Source organism: Gossypium hirsutum, chromosome A13, assembly GCF_007990345.1.
Source record: "Gossypium hirsutum isolate 1008001.06 chromosome A13, Gossypium_hirsutum_v2.1, whole genome shotgun sequence".
Classification (NCBI taxonomy): Eukaryota; Viridiplantae; Streptophyta; class Magnoliopsida; order Malvales; family Malvaceae; genus Gossypium; species Gossypium hirsutum.
The window spans coordinates 96,043,479-96,055,517 of NC_053436.1; the positions used below are offsets into that span (position 1 = coordinate 96,043,479).

The window sequence follows — 12,039 nt, forward strand, 5'->3', positions numbered from 1 at the left end:
CATGTACGTTCACACCTTATCGTAGCTCGATGAACCATTCAAAATTGGGTAGGACACTCAAATAAACACACAAATCGTACAATGCCAATGTCCCAAACGTGGTCTTACATGTAGTCTCATATTGATGCTACTGTCCCAGACAGGGTCTTACTCGTAAACACATATTGGAATCACATATAGATGTCATGGTCTTACTCGTACACATATATCGAAATCCTATGTCATGACATATGTATCCTAACTATTCCTAAGGTTCATAAGGGGCTTTCGGACGTCGTAACTCGGTCGAAACCCATCCAAAGGTATAATGGCCAAGCTTAATCATATTCAGCCATAGCTTATATATATTCACAAATTTCATACCAGCATATAATATTAACATTTAACTACAATTAAACACGTCTATTTGCTTATAAACTTACCTCGGACGATGTAAAACGGAACAGGGCAGCTAGTCGACGACTTTCGTTTTTCTTCGATCCAAATCCGATTTCTTTAGTTCTTGATCTAAACATATTCAAATTAAGATCATTCAAATATATTTTCATTCAATTTAATCCAAAAACATGTAAATGGGAAAATTACCATTTTACCCATGACATTTACAATTTTTACAATTTAATCCCTATTGCACAAAACACAAAGTATGCAAAATTTCCCTATACCCATGTTGGGCCGAATTTTACCCATGCTTATACATGTCCATATATTTCATTTATTTTACATTTTAGTCCCTCAAATTATTATTTATGCAATTTAGTCCTAATTACTCAAAATCATCAAAAACTCCAATACAAAACATGTTAATCTAAAACATATATTCCATATTTCATCATCAAACAACAAAAATCACAAGCTCTCAACAATGGAAAAACTCAAAATATTTACCAAAATAAAAAATTCAAGCATGGATTTTGTAGTACTCGAAGCAACGATCTCAAAAACGTAAAAATTATCAAAAACGAGCTGAACCCTTACCTTGATTGAGCTTAGAATCAACCGAAACCTAGCTTTCTTTTTCTTTTTCTTTCTTGTTTAAGTTTCGACCAAGAGAAAGAGAATATGAAAGCTTATTATAATTTAATATATTATAACATATAATGACATTTTATTTAAGTACTTATTTAACCTTATTTATTAAATTATAAAACCATTATACTATGGCCATTACCATCCACTTTACTTAATAATGGGATAATTGCAACATAAAGGCTTCCATTTAAAAAGCCAAGTGCAATTTAGCCCCTTTTAGAAATAACCACATAATTTTCATTTACGCGAATAAGTTCTTTTATTTAATCGGACACTCAAACGACAAAATTAAATCACGAAAATTTCACAGATATAAATTCACACAAAATAAACATAGAAAATAATTTTAAAATATTTTTTGACTCAGATTCATGGTCTCAAAACCACCATTCGGATTAGGGTCTAAATTGGGCTGTTACATAATATGTGGTACCTAGTATGAGATTGAGTTAAAACATGTTATATGTTATATTGGAATGGTGAATTGATGATGAACTAAGAATAATGGAATGTGAATTGAACTGTGTAGTGAAATTGGAAATTGGTTAGCTTATTAACTATATAGGTTTATACTTTGGTTTAGTCAACGATGCACTACTTATGCTAGTATATTTGCTTTGGCTTATTTGATGATGCACTTACGTGCCAGTATGTTTGCTTTGATTTATCTAATAGTGCATTTACATACCAGTATAATTGCTCTGGTTCATTCGATGATGCACTTACATGCCAATATATTTGCTTCAGTTCATCCAATTATACACTTAAACGCTAGTATATTTGTTTTGGTTCATCTGATGATGCACTTATGTACTAGTATGATTGCTTCGATTTTCTGATGATGCATTACATGTGTTAGTATAATTGCTTCGGTATGTTCATAGATACATCTGACTGCCTCCAGACGCACTACCATCCAGAGTGTGAATATTGCAATAAAATATAGAAAGGCAAGGCAGTATCCGCAAGTATACGAGTCAAGTTGTAATATAGTTTTACAATGAAGTAGGTGAGGACTCCGAGGGTCATACCCAAAAGAGGTGAGTGCCAGACTAATTCTAACTTAAACACTAAAAGATCTAATTAATACTTTTAAGTATGTTATAGTACGACAAAATATGAAATAAAAGATTTTTGGGGTTTTATAATAATAGTAATGAAAACAAAATAACATAAAAAGATAAAATTTAAAAGATTAAAAAAATGAGAATACATCAAATCTGATTACGGGTGATTAGCTCACTTTGATAATCTCCATCAACTGTCGTTTTGGGTTCCTCATCAATCAACGAGTCGTTACCCTAGCAGGATCTTCCGATCTTCCACTAACATAATGAGTCAACAACAGTTCAGACTGGTTTGAGGTTAAGGTGTTCACAGATGGGCAATACCAATTTTGAGTTAATTCCCACTTTGATGACTTTCCAGGGTTGTCAGGCCTAGGATTTGTTTCACGTTATTCTTTCCCTAAATAACTTACCAATTGAGTAACCCTACAAAACAATTAACGAATCAAACCTCCACTCGCTAATCCTCCATAGAGGGATTAGTTCTTCATGGCTCCCATAGACAACATATAATCGATGTAAAGAGAAGGCATGCTAATTAAATTGACAAGATAGAGTAAATGAAAGAGCTTGGTTATATTGAATTTAAGCACAAATCCACAGAGTTGGAATGCTTCTATAATTCAGATATCTTGAAATCAACAAGAACAATTGATATAAATCTAAAACCCTAAGAAAGAAAGAAAGCTAAACTAAATTTACAAGAGAAAATCTAAGCTAAAGGAATGATGTCAATAATAGGTGACAAATAAACCTATTTATAGCATTTAGGTGGTCGTCGTCCTTAACTTAGGTTAACTGACATTCGCAAGCTTAAATTTTGACTGTACAAACCAAAATGCCCCTACTTCGTGTGTTATTTTCATCACATAATCGATGTCGCGACACACTAAGACCTGTGTTGCGACATGGCAATCAGTATACTCCTTTGCAACTATCTTTAGGGTTATGTCGCGACACCCTCAGTTTATGTTGCGACATCGAAGGCAATCTTGAGTTTTCTCTATTTTGCTCCTTATGTTGCGACATCGAGTCATCTGTGTTGCGATATAGTGACCAATATCCATTTAATGCACCTTATAATAGTCTCATTCACACTCATAAAGTGTGTTATCTCACCCTTAAGCCTCATTTGACCCCTAAAGTCAATAAAAGACTCAATTTGCACAGTTTATTGAATGTAAATAAAACTATGAAAACTTAACTAAAACATAACAAAAATACTTGTATTCAAGCTCCTTAAATGTGAAAAGTAGTTTAATCTGATATATTGAATACAATAGATCAAACTCTCCCATACTTAATTCATTACTTGTCCTCAAGCAACATAAACAAAAATGACAAATAAGATGACAACCCTTGAGCAAATATGATACAAGTATTGACTTTGGAGCATATGACTTAGGCATTTTATGCTTACTAACAATTTCAGCATGATGAGTTTATTTACCACCTTTTATTTCAAACATCTAAGTTCAGTATGTTGGACAATATACAAGTATTAAGGGTCTCACCTATAGGAATCCATCAACAAATCATATAAGTTTATGTGTGTGACAGCCCTAATTTGACCCTAGTCGGAATGTGGTCTCAGGACCCCAAAATCGAGTCATAAAATTTATTTAAAATTTATTTGCATATCTTCTATGTGTGATAGTGCATGTGTGAAAATTTGATGTTTTAATTTAGTCTTATGAATTTGAATTTTACTTGAAAGGACTTAGTTGTGAAACTTAGAAAATATGATAGGTAAATTGTAGGGATCAAATAATTGCAAAGTGGGAAAGCTTGGGTTTGCATGTCAAAATGCCAAAAATTCATTAATGGCCGGCCAAGTAATGATGTTTCCCCCACTAAGTTAAATTTATTATAATTTTATGTTGGCAAATGGTTAAAATAATCTAAATAAAAAAATGAATTAATAGGAAAAGATGAATAAAAGAAGAAAGGAGAGAGAGAGTATTCATCTTCTTCCTTTTGCAAGCCGTAACTTAAATGAAATAGGAGGGAAACTCTCAAGGACATTCGGCCATCCTAAGGTTTGATTAAGGTAGGGTTTCATGTTAATTCCATTAAATTAAATAAAAATATAGTTAGTAGTCCATGTTTTATTATAACCCATATGTTGATATTTTACGTAATTAGGTGACAAAATGAGCATACGGTTAAATTGGATGAATGCTAGGAGGATGGTGTTTTTGATGTTTTAGATAGAAATAGTAGAAAGGTGAAAAAGGAGCTAGATAAATGGATATATGTGAATTTAGATGATGTTATGAATAGATGTGAAGCTTATGCTAGTTTAGAAAAATTCAGTCAAAGTGTTCATGAGATGAAACTATGTGTTAAATGACAAATGGTGAGTAATTGCTATTTTGATAGTGATAATGTATTTGGCCTTGAGGCATTAGATAAACATTTGTTGAAGTTCTAATGTCTTGAACAATGACGGTTGTAAGATGTAGTGGAAATTATTAAATTATATATGTGAGAAATTAGCAAGGGTGGTTGCCGTATGTACAAAAATATATATGTGTTTATATATATGTGTGTTTATTTGAAGTAATGATTGGATTATTAATAGTAACGTGATCTTAGGTGGTCAATAGCCGAATAGCTTAAAAATATAAGGTAGAAAGATCACATTTTACCGTGTGGTTCTTGTGATAAAAAATCATTAATATTATGGGATATAAATAACTAGCAAGGTGATTGAATTAGTTAATTTATTTATTTTAGCTCAAGAACCCAAAGGAGGGGAATCAAGCAAGGGCAAAGCAAAGAATATCGAGTAGCCAATTGGAACCGTTTCATCCAACACAAAGTAAGTCTATAAGCAACTAAGCTTGGTTATTCTATACATAATTGGTGTATGCATATCGTGAAGAAATTTATCTCGTTCATGTATTCTTTTGATTGAAAGGCATGTGACCGATTATACTTAGTTAATTAAATAAATTACTTTGTTAAAACGAAATGACTTTGGCACTATGTATGCTAATTTGAATGGCACTATGTGTGCGAATTTGTATGGCACTATGTGTGCGGATTTGAATGTCAATATGTATGTGAATTACTAAGGCACTATGTGTGCGAATTTGTATGGCACTATATGCGCGGATTTATATGGCACTATGTATGCGGATTTGAATGTCAATATGTATGTGAATTACTAAGGCACTATGTGTGCGAATTTGTATGGCACTATATGCGCGGATTTATATGGCACTATGTGTGCGGATTTGAATGTCAATATGTATGTGAATTACTAAGGCACTATGTGTGCGAATTTGTATGGCACTATATGTGCGGATTTATATGGCACTATGTGTGCGGATTTGAATGTCAATATGTATGTGAATTACTAAGGCACTATGTGTGCGGGTTAACATGGCACTATGGGTGCGAATTCCTTTCTTGAGCACTACGTGTGCGAAATTGGTTGTTGATAAAATAAATGCAGGAACTAAATGAAGGGCAAAAACTATTGTCCGAATAAGAAATTGGAGACATGAAAATTGAAACATAGGTACATGAATGCATCTATTTCATCGTTGTTAAATATTGTAGGAAGGAATTAAGGTATCCGGTTATATGATACTTTGAGTTAATAGTATGACTTGACTAGTAGTTGAATTGATAATTTCGATAATCTATGGAACTTTCTAGTTTCTAGATCGACATATTCAGTTAATTGTTTGCATTACATGGCTTACGACTTACTGGGTTGAAAACTCATTTGGTGTGTTTGCTTGTCTCTTATTTAGATTTCTTTTTGATCCATTTCATGCTCGGGACCATCCTCAAAGTCATCGCACCTGCCTGCAACGTTTTGGTATCCCTTCTAAGTTAATTCTAAGTTAACATTATGGCATGTATAGGATAGCATTTTGGTAGATTTTATTGTTTTGATAGTATTGTACATAAAGGCCATGAGAAAATAGCTTAACTTTCATGCTTAAATTCGATTTTGTTGGATTATGATTAAGCTCTTTGTGGTTAATTGGCAATGTGTTATGGGGGAGTGGTATATTTGATATTTATTATGAGTGTCAAATTTGTTTAATGATTTTGAATATGTGAAGTGGGTTGATTCGATTTTTGTTTTGCATATTGAATGGATTATTTGAATTTTGATTGTTGTATTGGTTAATGTGTTATATGTGATATGGCATTAAAAGTAGTTTAGTTATATCCGAACATGTATATGTTTGTTTTAACATGTTCACGGCTTGGTATGGGTGATTCATGTTTTTGAATATATATATATATGTTAGTAGTTAAGGACATACCCTTATGAAGTATAAATGCATGCTATTATATGAGGTATATTTGGTGTGTACTTTTTGTGTAATATAATTTTAGATATTGCCTTATAAAATTTATATGTTTTAATATTATACTACATTGTGTCTAAGTTTCAATCGGCTATGTGATATTAATAAATTGTTTGGTTTAAAAGTTAGTCCAAGTGTGTGCATGTATATATATATATATTTTTAAAACAAAAAGATATTTTGTTCAAGTAATACCTAGTCATCCCAATCTGGCGACGGATACAGGTTAGGGGTGTTACAATGTGTATGTTTAGTATGATGTCTATTCATGTATAAGGGTATTTAGGTCACACAGGACTTTTCAACATGTAATGTTCTGAAGTTTAGGATAGGCATGTAATTCAAAAATAGTAAGCATCAAAATGGTTACAAACACGAAAATAGTTTGGCACATCGTATTGATCCATGTTCTCCCCCATTTGTGACCATTATTCGTTCACCATCTTATTTCTCCTTCTCTCACCTTCCTTATCTCTCCATGTATAGAAAATCATAGCATGACATAGTAACTATAGTTAGCCTACGAGTTTTTGTACACTAATGAATGAGTTTCTCTATCTTTTGTGACTTTATCTCTTTTCTTTTTCAACTCATCTCATTCATGAATACTTTTTTTTCAAGAACTTTTTCTACTCGTATTACTTTTTCTTTTTGGGTTTCTCTTTTGTTTTGCACTTTCAGGCTAACCTATAATTCTCATATCACACTAATCCTTCCTATTTCACTTTGTTTTTACAAATTTCACCTTAATGCATCTACTTAATCATCAATATGTATGACAAGATGTCTATAATCGTGCGGTGCAGGACCAAGGAAAAAGGGAAAATATAAAATAACATTTTTAGGCTTTAGGTCTATAATGAGGTTCATCAAGAAGTGTCAAAAGGCTTAAAAATCAGTACTAAATGTGAATAAATAGGTTGGATTTTTGGCTCAGGATATGTTCCAAACAATGCCTTAGGTCATCCCTTAATGCCTCAACATGCATAAAACTAATAAACCAAATTCAACCATTTATCATTCTACTAGCATGCTCATTTCCTTGTATTTTCTACATCATGTCGTCTAGTTGATTGCGTAATACCTATTTACAATGTATCATATAGAACTTTAGTAGTCTAATGCTAAAAAAATTAAAATCACTTACCATCATGCCAAATTTATTCATAAACACAAGCAACTATGTACATGCTCCAAACTAATAACTTGTATTTCTACAAGCTCAAGTACACCAAAAGACAAGAAAAAAAAACAAATTTCCTATATTATCCCCCACACTTTAGTTGACACGTCCTCAATGTGTAGCCCATAAGAAGATAAGGAAAGAAGTTACTCGATTGGTCGTGGGTGCACCAACTGCTAATGGTGGGTGTTTCCTCCTTTGATCGTGTGAAACTTAAATTATTTGTTTCTCCTTTGTGTTGGGTTCCTATATAGAAAATTTTAAAAAAATACAATATACTAAAATTATATTATTAATCCTATTCCAACAGACTCTAAATCAAGAGTATCCAAAAATTAATGCGAGTCTCTTAAAATAGAACAGTAACAATGTTTTAATCCTCCTCCTCTAAATCCATCTCTTCATCGCCGTCTTCCTCTTCATCCTTTCCTTTCTCTTCGTTTTCTTGTGCCTCTTCTTCTTGTGTTGGCCTAAACATATCAGGCATGTAATTAGGGACCCGAATGTTGTTCTGCTTACCAAATTCTTGAAATATTGGTCCTAAATCTTGTATTCAATGTATCATCCAATCTAGCTTTGGATGTCTACTTTCACCAACATCTTGTTGAGCTCATGTAAACCTCTGTGACGAAACTGGTGTAGCCATCACTTCTTGTTGCCTCTTGTTCCAGTCCTTTTATTTGTTTGGCTTGTGACTCTATGTACTATTGGAACAAGGTATCGCCGATAATACTTTGAGAAGGTTACGACTGTTCAATGGATGTCATAGGTAAGCCCGCATTTTTACTTAAGGCCATCTCTAAATGGGGAAGTAAAACTCCCACCTTCTGGCCATTAATGCATCTTTACATGTTTTCATGGATCCATTTACCGATGCATACCTACTTTTCTGCAAAATAGCATAGAGTAAAATTGCTCTAAAAGTATTAACGTTAGAAACATTTAAAGCAGGTACTATTAGTGTGCACACAAATTGAATCCACATCTTAGCCTTAGGAAACATAATTGCTTGACGAACAGATACTGGGATATTGGTACCTACACGATATTTCCATTCACCCCTCACTTTAGTCAAAAAGTTTATAATACTATCTATATCTATATATCAAAAAAATTCTAGATTAGTTTCATCAATAAAATCATTCTCATAGTATAAGGCATTATAAAAGTCGCAAATAATTTGAAGGGTTACTCGCACTTCCTTCCTCCCCACAAGTATTATATCCCACATATGGCCTTTAGTATTTCTAGACTTTTGGTCCCGTAAAGATGCATAAAACTCATGAACAATAGGGATCACAATATTCTCTTTCGAGATCGTCCAAAAATGTTCTCATTTATGATATCTTTCTAAAAGCCATATTTCCTTACACATGATTATCAATAGATCAAATCCCCTTTCTTGGAAATAGGTTTTTCCTTGTAGTTTAGTAAAATATTTTCCAATATCCAGGTTTGCAAAATTAAGGGGTTTGGACCCATTGATGGTTCAGTTTCATTGGTTCTTCTAACTTTTTTAAGAGACATGTTTAAACTAAGAACCAATTTAAGCAATATCCAATAAAACAATAAAAAAGTTTGAGTTAGGAACCCTTAACCTTGAATAAATATTGAAGTCATTATCATTCGCGTTGGTAAATGGTTCCTTTGTGTGCTCCATCCATTTGCTACACCAAAAGATCTTGAATGTTATGGGATTCTTACTAGTTGCAAGAAGTTTGGATTTAGGATTTTAAGGTTTAAGAAGTTTTTGGAGATTTGAGAGGATTAAGAGGTTAAGGATATTTTAAATATGTTTATAAAGGGTGTTAAGGTTAAGAATAGGTGTTTTAAATGGTAAAACTTGGGATGCACAATTGGGTCGGGTCAACCCTACAGAAAAGTTGTAGAATTATCGCGACACAATGGTTCAGTGTCGCGACATCCTCGGCAGTGTACTGTTTTCATGACACAGGGGTTCCATATCATGACACATCCATTAGTTTGGAGATCTTGGGGAAATTGTCTACTATGTCAGGACACATTGGTGCCATGTTGCGGCATCGATATACTTTTCATCAATTTTTGTATTTTGCACAAAGTGTCGTGACATAGGGTTGTTGTGTTGTGGCACCAACTCTGTTTCAACCCAAATTTACATCTTTGGGATGTTTTGGTCTAACAACAAACATGTATCAAATACAAGTGAGAATCTAAACTATGGGGTTAGTTAAATATACAAAAATTTAAGCAATTCAAATACCTTTAAGTTTTATTGCTAGATTCATCCAGTAGTATTGTCGGTTAAAAAATGGACGATCTTTTCGTTCTATCAGTATTAGTCCATCATCCGTCGTGCCATTTCCCCTTCTCCCACTTGTTTCTTTGCTTGAACTTGTTTATTCTATCTGTACGCACAAGGGGAAGTGTGTCCCTTGATCCGGGAATGTTAGAAATAAATACTTTTTTACACTGGGAATGTTAGAAATAAATACTTTTTTACACTATTCTCTTAACTTTTTCTAACTTTCCTCTTCACTAAATTGATGGTTACATTTAAATATTTTTGTCTCACTATTAATTTTCATGGTTAATTCATTCTTTTTTAAATCAATGGTACACCTAGAAGTAGCCAAAAAGTGTCTTCCTACTAAGATTGGTATCTCTCGATCTTCTTCAAAATCAAGCACCACAAAATCTACAGAGATAACGGAACTTCGCACCTTGACTCATACATTTTCCAATACCCTTTTCGGATGTACTAAAGATTTGTCAGCCAACTGTAATGTTATTTGAGCTGTTCTATGATCCCCTAACCTGAGTTTTTCAAAAATTGATAGAAGTATTAAATTAATACTAGCTCCTAAATCACATAGAACTCTATTAAAATGGGTGTTCCCTATCTCTATGGGAATAATAAAGCTCTCCAAGTCTTTCAATTTTCGAGGTACCTACCTCGAAATAATCACACTACAAGAAGCACTTAAGTTAACTAGTTCGCCTAGCTTAATTTTCTTACACCTCACCATCATTTCCTTTAAAAACTTGGCATACTTAGGAACCTTCTCAATTAAATCAATTAAAGGTAGATTAGCATTTAATGTTTTAAATAAGTTCAAGAAACTTACAAATTGGTCATCATCCCTTTTTTGTTTTTCTTCAAGCCTCAAAGGCAATGGGATCTTTATGATTTCGACATCTTTAAGTGTTCTTTTTTCTAGTTCAGCTGATAGTGTCTTTACCTCTTCTGGCCTTGGTTCTTCTTCAGCTTCTAGGGATTCCTCTTGAGGATCTTCAATATTATTTATATCTAACTCTAGAGTAGGGTTTTCTGGGCTACTCAGTACTTTGCCCGATTGAAGTGCTATCACTTCACATATTCCTTACCTACTCTCCGCGGATTGTCTTTTGTATTGCTAGGAATACTTATGCCAATTTTTCTTTTGATGTCACACATCATGCTCATCAATTGGCTTATTTAATCCTCAAGCTTAGTCAAGGTTCTTGTTAAGTTGGTGCACGAGATAGCATCTACTTAACATATGTTCTCATTGACTGCCTCTCTCCCTCAATTCTAACCAGACATTGACCACATGCAGTATGGTCACTTGGGTTAGCCTTATCTTGGGGTTTCTACATATAAGGAGGTTGATAATTAGTATTTTTAACTTGATTTGAACTATTACCTACACCATTATTTCCTCCCCATCTCAGATTCGAGTGATCTCTCAAACCAGGATTATAAGTATTCGAACAAGGGTTTCCACCCTATTTCTGACATAATTCATATCATCAGCAAGATTATTGATATAATGGAAGAGTGGTTTGTCTCCTTCCTGTGTAGACAGTGTAGAAGCAGATTTGATACGATTTAGTCTATCCACTATCTGCTGATACTTATCATCCGCTTTGACCGTAGCAGGTTTCTAGCCATATGTGAAGTGTTCAATTGGCCATTGGTAGGAATTTAATGCCATATTTTTAATAATTTCATACATATCCTCGTACATCCTATTCATAAGGCTCCTCTTGCTGCTCTGTCTAATCCAGATCGTGCATTTGTATCCAACCCGTTATAAAATACCTGCAGTCACATCCACTCAGGAAATCTATGGTGTGAGCATTTTTTGAATCAACATTTTGAAGCGTTCCCATGCCCCATAGAAATTTTCTTCCTCATTTTCCTGAAGACAACAATCTCTCTTCTTAGTTGAACTATTTTGCTAGTCGTGAAGAACTTTTTTAGGAACTTTCCAGGGAGTTTGTCCCAAGTCGTGATAGATCCTGGTGCTTGCGAGTCTAACTAAGAAAAATTCATTATCAATTAAAGAGAAGGGGAACAATCAAAGATGAATAGCGTCATCAGTGACCCCGTTATACTTAAAAGTATCAGAAGGTTATAGAAACCAATTCAAAGGTTGACTAGGGTCCTCCATAATTG

The 12,039-nt window shown here is 33.5% G+C and overlaps 1 non-coding gene across 1 annotated transcript; it reads left to right on the plus strand.

Moving 5' to 3' along the window:
* Window positions 1–11,704: 11,704 nt before the first annotated feature.
* Window positions 11,705–11,811, plus strand: LOC121212800 (small nucleolar RNA R71). Its single transcript, XR_005908174.1, has one exon. It is a non-coding gene; the product is annotated as a small nucleolar RNA R71 (small nucleolar RNA).
* Window positions 11,812–12,039: the final 228 nt, after the last annotated feature.